Genomic DNA, 7,226 nt, shown 5'->3' with positions numbered 1-7,226 from the left:
CTCAGGCTGGCCAGGCACTCCAGCGGGACCCCCACCCTGATCCAGGACACCCTTCAGGGCAAACCAGCCGGCCCCCACCCGTGCACCAGGCCTCTATCCTATATAATAAAAGTGTAATATGCAAATTGACCCTAACAGCAGAACGACTGGGAATGACTGGTCACTATGACACACACTGACCACCAGGGAGCAGATGCTCAATGCAGGAGCTGCCCCCTGGTGGTCAGTGCGCTCCCACAGGGGCGCTCTGCTCAGCCACAAGCCAGGCTGATGGCTGCCAGTACAGCAGTGGTGGTGGGAGCCTCTCCCGCCTCCTCAGCAGCACTAAGGATGTAGGACTGCAACTTAGGCCTGCTCCCCGCTGGTAAGTGGATATCCCCTGAGGGGTCCCAGACTGCAAGAGGGCACAGGCCAGGCTGAGGGACCCCCCCCCCCCCGCAAGTGCACAAATTTTTGTGCACCGGGCCTCTAGTATTCTTAATAGAATATGCTAACGACCCTCATGTATGAATATTCCCTTAAATATATACTATAATCATCTTTATTTTGTATTACAATTCCTTTTTCTATTTGGTATGAATCTGCAGCATTTTATATATTCAACTTAAAATTTTCATCTTTTTTTTTAGATGCTCAGAATGTTAAAACGTGGGTAGTAGAAGCTTTTCAAGCTTATTTCTTTCTATTGTTTGAGTTTTACCAAATATTGCTTCTAACAGTTATGAAAGCATCCTTATTTTGTTACAACAGTACAATGTTTCAGACCATCCTATTTTTTCCCGACATAAGATGTAGGACTATTTGCCTCTTAAGGAGTACTGGTTCCTCTTGATGGAGAATAGAAATAGAGGTCAAGATCTGGTGTGAGGTGTGCTAGAGAGGTGCTGGTGGACAAAAGTGCTCCTGCACTTTGAGTAATGATAGAGCTAAAGGACATGAAGTTACCCTGGCTTTTCCATTTAAACCCCTGATGTGGCTCTAATATTTCTTATCGTATGAGTCTCATTGCACCAGAAACCTTTTCATTACACTTACAAAGATTTCTTGAGAGATTTTCTTTTAAAATAGGAATTATGAAAGGGGATTTGCCTGACCAGATACACACTTTCAAGCAACTGTAATTTAACTAGGTTGATATCAGCCCTGATTAGACAAATAGGTCAATAGAATGGAATAAAGTCCAGGGAGAGAGTCATTTACATACTGAAATTTATGATTGAAGCAGAATTTTATTTCAAATTCATTTCCAAAGGTTAAACAATTCAATGAAAGGTTTGGGGCCATCAGAACCAAACAAATATGTATTCCTCTATTTTACACCATATATAAGATTAATTTCCATATTTATTAGTGTTCAGCATAAAAGTAAAACTATAAAAGTATTAGAAGAAAATATACGGGAATATTTTTTTATAATCCTGGGTGTGGGAGAGACTTTTCTAAACAAGACATCTAACCCAAAATCTAGTACAAAGAAAACTGACATATTTAGGGGGTGAAAATTAAACTTTTTAAAAAATATATATTTTATTGATTTTTTACAGAGAGGAAGGGAGAGGGATAGAGAGTTAGAAACATCAATGAGAGAGAAACACCGATCAGCTGCCTCCTGCACACCCCCTACCGGGGACGTGCCCGCAACCAAGGTACATGCCCTTGGCCGGAATCGAACCTGGGACCATTCAGTCCGCAGGCCGACGCTCTATCCACTCAGCCAGACAGGTTAGGGCTAAATTTTTTTTGTATTATAAAAGGTTAAAAGACAAGTAACAGACTAAGGTATACTACATATATGGCAGAAAATGAATAATACCTACATTACATATAGTATGTCTATACTTGTCAATCCAATAAAAAATGACCAAATATATAACAGGCAGTTCACAGAAAAAGAAATACAAATGGCCCATCAACACATGAATGTCACAAATATTAGGAAAATGTAAATTTAAACAACAATGAGGCCATCTTATACAAATATTCACTAAGCAAAAATTAAATACCAGATAGATTGATAATTGATATTGTTGGTGAGGATATGTAAAAACAGTACTCTTATATGCACACTGTTGGTGGGAGTACAAATTGGTAAAGTCAATTTTAAAACCTTTACATTGACTAGAATGGAGATAATAAAAAAAAAGACAACAGGTGTTGACTAGGATGCTGGTCATAATGTCAAATGGTGCAGCCACTTTGGAAAAGTCTGGCAGTTTCTTAGAAAGTCAAACATAGATCTATCTATAACAGTTCTACTCTTAAGTATATACCCAAGAGAAATGAAAACATACATCCACACAAAGTATTGCATACGTTCATGGCAGCTTTATTCATAATAGCTAAAAAGTGGAAACAGCCCAAATATCTATCAACTGGTGAATGGATAAGCAAATGTGGTCTATCCATGCAATGGAATACTATTTGGCCATAAAAAGGAATGAAGTACTGATACATTCTACAACATCAATAAACCTCAAAAACATGATGCTCAGTGGAAGAACGCAAACACAAAAGGTGATGTAGTGTATGGTTACGTTTGCATGCAAAGTCCAGAATAGATAAAACTGTAAGGACAGAAGGTAGAGTAGTGGTTGCCTAGGGCTGGGGGCAGTGGGTTTGGTGAGGATGGGAAGTGACAGCAAATGGGCATGAGATTTCTTTTGGGGGATGATGGAAACAATTTAAAATAAAATTGTGATGGTTACACAACTCTTACACAAATAATCACATTACTTTAAATATACCAATACCCACTTAAAATGGGTACATCTTACGGTATTTGAGTTATACCTCAATAAAGCTTTTAAAATGCACTAATACTTTGATACACAATTGCATCTCTAGGAATTTGGCCTTCAGAAATATTTATATGTACAAAGATTGTTCTTCAAAGATATATTTGCAGCATTTCTCATAATTTATCTTGGGAACTACCTTACTTTACTAAACTAAGTATAATACCTCCATATTCCCTATTATGGACCACAATGCATGTCTATAAAAATAATTTATTTTTATTCTACATATGAAGCCATACTGTTGCATAAGCAATACATACAGTATAATCTCATTTACATGAAGAAAAATGTAAAGTAAATATATCCGTACTTCTACTTAAATGCTTATAAATCAGACTGGGAGTTTATTTATTGTATCAACAGTGGGGAAGGAAGGGAGTTGGGGTCAGAAATAAAAGGGAGCATCTATGTTTAATCTGCCTATTTTCACATTTAAAAAATTGTGTACAATAATGTGTTCTTGAATCATGTATTTAAAAGGTCATAAGAAGCTTGGAAAACATGCTTCATACAAAATTATTTATTAAAATGTAAATACTACTCATTTAACAATTGTGTGTAGAGTGTACGTGTGGTGAGAAATTACAGCACCATGGTTTTAATGTTCCCAAACAACGAAGTATAAGTGAATCTGAGGAAACTGTCAAGAATCCAGTTTTAAGCACCCAGACCTGTAAATGATGGAGAGTCACAGAGAAAAGGGTCCAGTGAAGGAACAAAAAGAAGCTGAGACTCCAGAATGGCAGTGAGAAGCTTTCGATTCTTTGTCAACCCCTAATGATGGAAGAGAGACCTAAGTTGGGGTTCCTCATAGGGATCCAGCTGTAGGCTTCACGTGAAAACAACCCTGCCCTTCAGATGTTTCCTCTGCTGCTGGCATTTAAGGTAACGTGGTTGTGGATTGGCTTTTCCTGCTGTTGTTTTGTTGGCTGAGATCAAGGTGACTGAAGATGCAGCTCCCTGATGAACTCCTGGGCCCTGGGCCTTGGAGGGGGGACACTAGGTTGGCCAAAGAGGCTGGCTTAGTATCGAGTTCACAGCAGAGAACACAGGTGTCAGTCACTGTGTTCTCACTTCACTGTTGAAGCCTGAGGTGCACCCCCATGGCACCTTCTCGGTCATTGGCCACAGTGCTTTATTCATTCCTGAGGTTCCAGGAAACCATCCACCTGTGTCAGCTGGTTGCCAGCAGAGGGAAGCAGCTTGACTAAGCCATCTGCTAACCAGAAGGGCAAAATCTCACTGACGAACTCTGAGCCAGAATCAGGGTAGGATCTCAGGTAGCCTCTTTGGGGCTGATAGCTACCCTAGGACTATAACAAGGACAACATTTACTGTGTAAACTCAAATGAGCAAAGATGATTTTCTGGCTACTGTAAATCTGATGAGTCGGTACTTGGTTATCTAGAGAGGGTCCTCCCCATTGTGCTTTTCTTTCCATTCCTGTTTCTGTTCTCAGTGATTTTCATGTTTCTCAAAGATAAGCAGCCAGATAAGTCAACTAAAATTACTGACGGAACATAATTGCAAGATAGCTTGCTAGGAGCTGGTTCCAGCCCTGGAGGTGTTTATAATCTTGTTCTAAGATAAGACATTGCATAAGGTGTAATAAATAATAAGCATTAAATTAAATAAAATGCCACATGAACACCTAGAAGATAAGAACCATAGGAGCAAATTAAGGAAAGAAATAAACACTAAATCAAACAGTTGTGTTGCCACATATAGATGCCGCAGAAATGTTCTCTGAGGGAGGCAGTGGAAATGAACAGCTCAAATGATGTTTTAAATTAAATGGGACTCTTAGTCTTGATCTTCCTCTTTGTTTCACAGACTCTTCTCCAGGAAATACAACTCAACAGTTGAAAACCCAGGTCCTTATGAGTATCAATAATAGGAGAGGAGTGTGGTGAGGAAGAGGCAGGAAAAAGAACGCATAGCCTCCCTCAGGCGTGATACTGGTAGTGTTGCCAGGTAATGCCTGTCACTGTTTATTTCCAAAGAACTTCCTGAGGTGCTTGAGGTTGGGATGTGGTAGGTTTAGATTTGCTTCCTAGCATGAATTGAAAGAATGGGCGGCTTGCTGTGGCGTAATTAATAACAGCTAAGTGACCGACTGTCTCCATGTAGCTGTCTATTTGGCACACAGAAATGAATGGGGCTGGGGAGGCATGCATTTTGTGTTCAGGCTGTTGGTTCATTTTTATCTCAAAGCCCAATGTTTGGGATGGAATGTTGAGCAAAATCACATTCAGTCCCTGCCTTTTTGGAGCTTAACATCATCTAGTTAGCAGACAAATATTTTTTAAAGAATTACACCAATAAGTAGAAAATGACAGTCCTGGTGAGTGCTCCAGTCCTCAAAAGAAGCAGAACCAGGCAGTGAGGTGGGCAAGTCATTGTGAACAAGTCAGCCAACTAGAAACTACCTGACAGACAGAAAAATCACGGACAAGTCCGACTGGAACAGCACAAAACTGCCCTTTCTCTTCCACATTTTGTTTTTCAGGAAAGGGAATTTAACCTGTAATCAAGACTTGGATGATCCCAAATGTAGGCTATTTATTTACTCTTACTGATTAGCCTTAAAAATAAGTCCCTTCTACCCTCATAGTGAAAGAAAGGAAAAAGTTATCTTAAGGTCTGATCATAAATTATTTAGCCAGGTGAGGTTTTTTTTTGCAAACAAAAAGTTATCTTAAGGTCTGATCATAAATTATTTAGCCAGGTGAGGTTTTTTTTTTTTGCAAACCTATGACCTCGAGGCTCAAGTGAACCAACTTATTGGTTGGTGGTCACTACTCATTTTATCTTATTTTCTACAGGGGCCAGTTTCTTGCCCATGGTCTTAGGAATGCTGCCGCCTCATGCCAATCCGAGCTGCACTGGCTCTGTCTGCAGTGCTGAGGAGTTCTCTGCCCGCTATTTCGCACACCAGGATTTTGGGCCCAGGGTTTGCTTTCTCACACCTCCTTCTCGTCTGTCATGGAGCAGTGGGAGATGCCCAGGGATGGAGCAGCGAGGTGGGGGATGCCATCCCAGGAAGTGGGCTGGCAGGAACCATGAGAGACCCATTCTTCCCTGAGCCCACGCTCTCCTCGCCTAGGGTGTGTTCACACTTTATCTGGTGTCAGCTAACATTTGCTGACAACCGCCCGCGTGTGCCAGTCAGCATGAAGATGAAATGTGAGCCGGACAGAGTCCCAGTTCTTGAGCTTATACTCCTTGAAGGCCCTGCAAGTAAACAGTGTCCTGCAGAGAGCCTGCATATGTTGACCTTGACAAAGGTGGATATGGAAAGGGTTATAGGAACCATGAAAGTGCAATTCATACTTTCCTAAGAGAGTGTAAGGAAAGTTCAAATGCAGGTGTCACAAGGAAGTCCCACAGTCTTGTCTGTGACACCAAATGAACACATCCAAACACACATATTGTTTGTCTATGAACGTACCCAGACATGCATATATACTGTTTGTATATGAACGTACCTAGACACACGTTTTTATAAGAACGTACCCAGACACACACATCGTTTGTGTAAAAGCAAAATGTAGTAAAGCCAGAGGTGATAGACACTCCTGGGTCTCAGTGCTTCCTTTCCCTAGTTCAGGACTAATTGCCGGACTCTAACTGGCTGACAGCCTGAACCTGGAGGTATCAGGGGCTGGATGCCTTCAGTGGTTCTCAACCTTCTGGCCCTTTAAATACAGTTCCTTATGTTGTGACCCAACCATAAAATTATTTTCGTTGCTACTTCATAACTGTAATGTTGCTACTGTTATGAATCGTAATGTAAATATCTGATATGCAAGATGGTCTTAGGCGACCCCTGTGAAAGGGTTGTTCGACCGCCAAAGGGGTCGTGACCCACAGGTTGAGAACCGCTGCCTTCAGTGGAAGGGTCATGTGTGTGTGTGTGTGTGTGTGTGTGTGTGTGTGTGTGTGTGTAGGGGCTTCTTTCCATAACTGAAGTCGGATGAAGTTCACATTGGATGTCAGTTCGGAACTTGGGGAAAAATTGGGCAGGGCTGGCCCAGCTCAGCTGAAGTCTAGGGCCAGGAAGGAAGGCGAAGGGAGGTGTTGCCTTCCCATTCTAAGGCCCAGGGGAAGCCTCTGTTCCGGCCACACCTTCTTAACTCGTAAAAACCCTAATTAAGAGATTTCTAGGAATCAAGTCTTCCCCGGGGGATGTCTTGAGTGAAGAGGCAAGGCAGCCCAATGAAACCTCTTTCCATGCCCACTCTGGCAACAGGAAGATGCGTTAAATGGCATTTAAATATATAAAATAAATATCAAAAATATAAGTCTTTGTTTTACTATGGTTGCAAATATCAAAAAATTTCTATATGTGACACGGCACCAGAGTTAAGTTAGGGTTTTTCAAAATGCTGTCATGCCGAGCTCAAAAGGTTTGCCATCACTGGCCTG

The sequence above is a fragment of the Myotis lucifugus genome, unplaced genomic scaffold (assembly GCF_000147115.1).
Source record: "Myotis lucifugus unplaced genomic scaffold, Myoluc2.0 scaffold_249, whole genome shotgun sequence".
NCBI classification, from domain to species: domain Eukaryota; kingdom Metazoa; phylum Chordata; class Mammalia; order Chiroptera; family Vespertilionidae; genus Myotis; species Myotis lucifugus.
The sequence above is the reverse complement of the archived record's forward strand: the minus strand, read 5'-3'. Positions refer to the sequence as shown.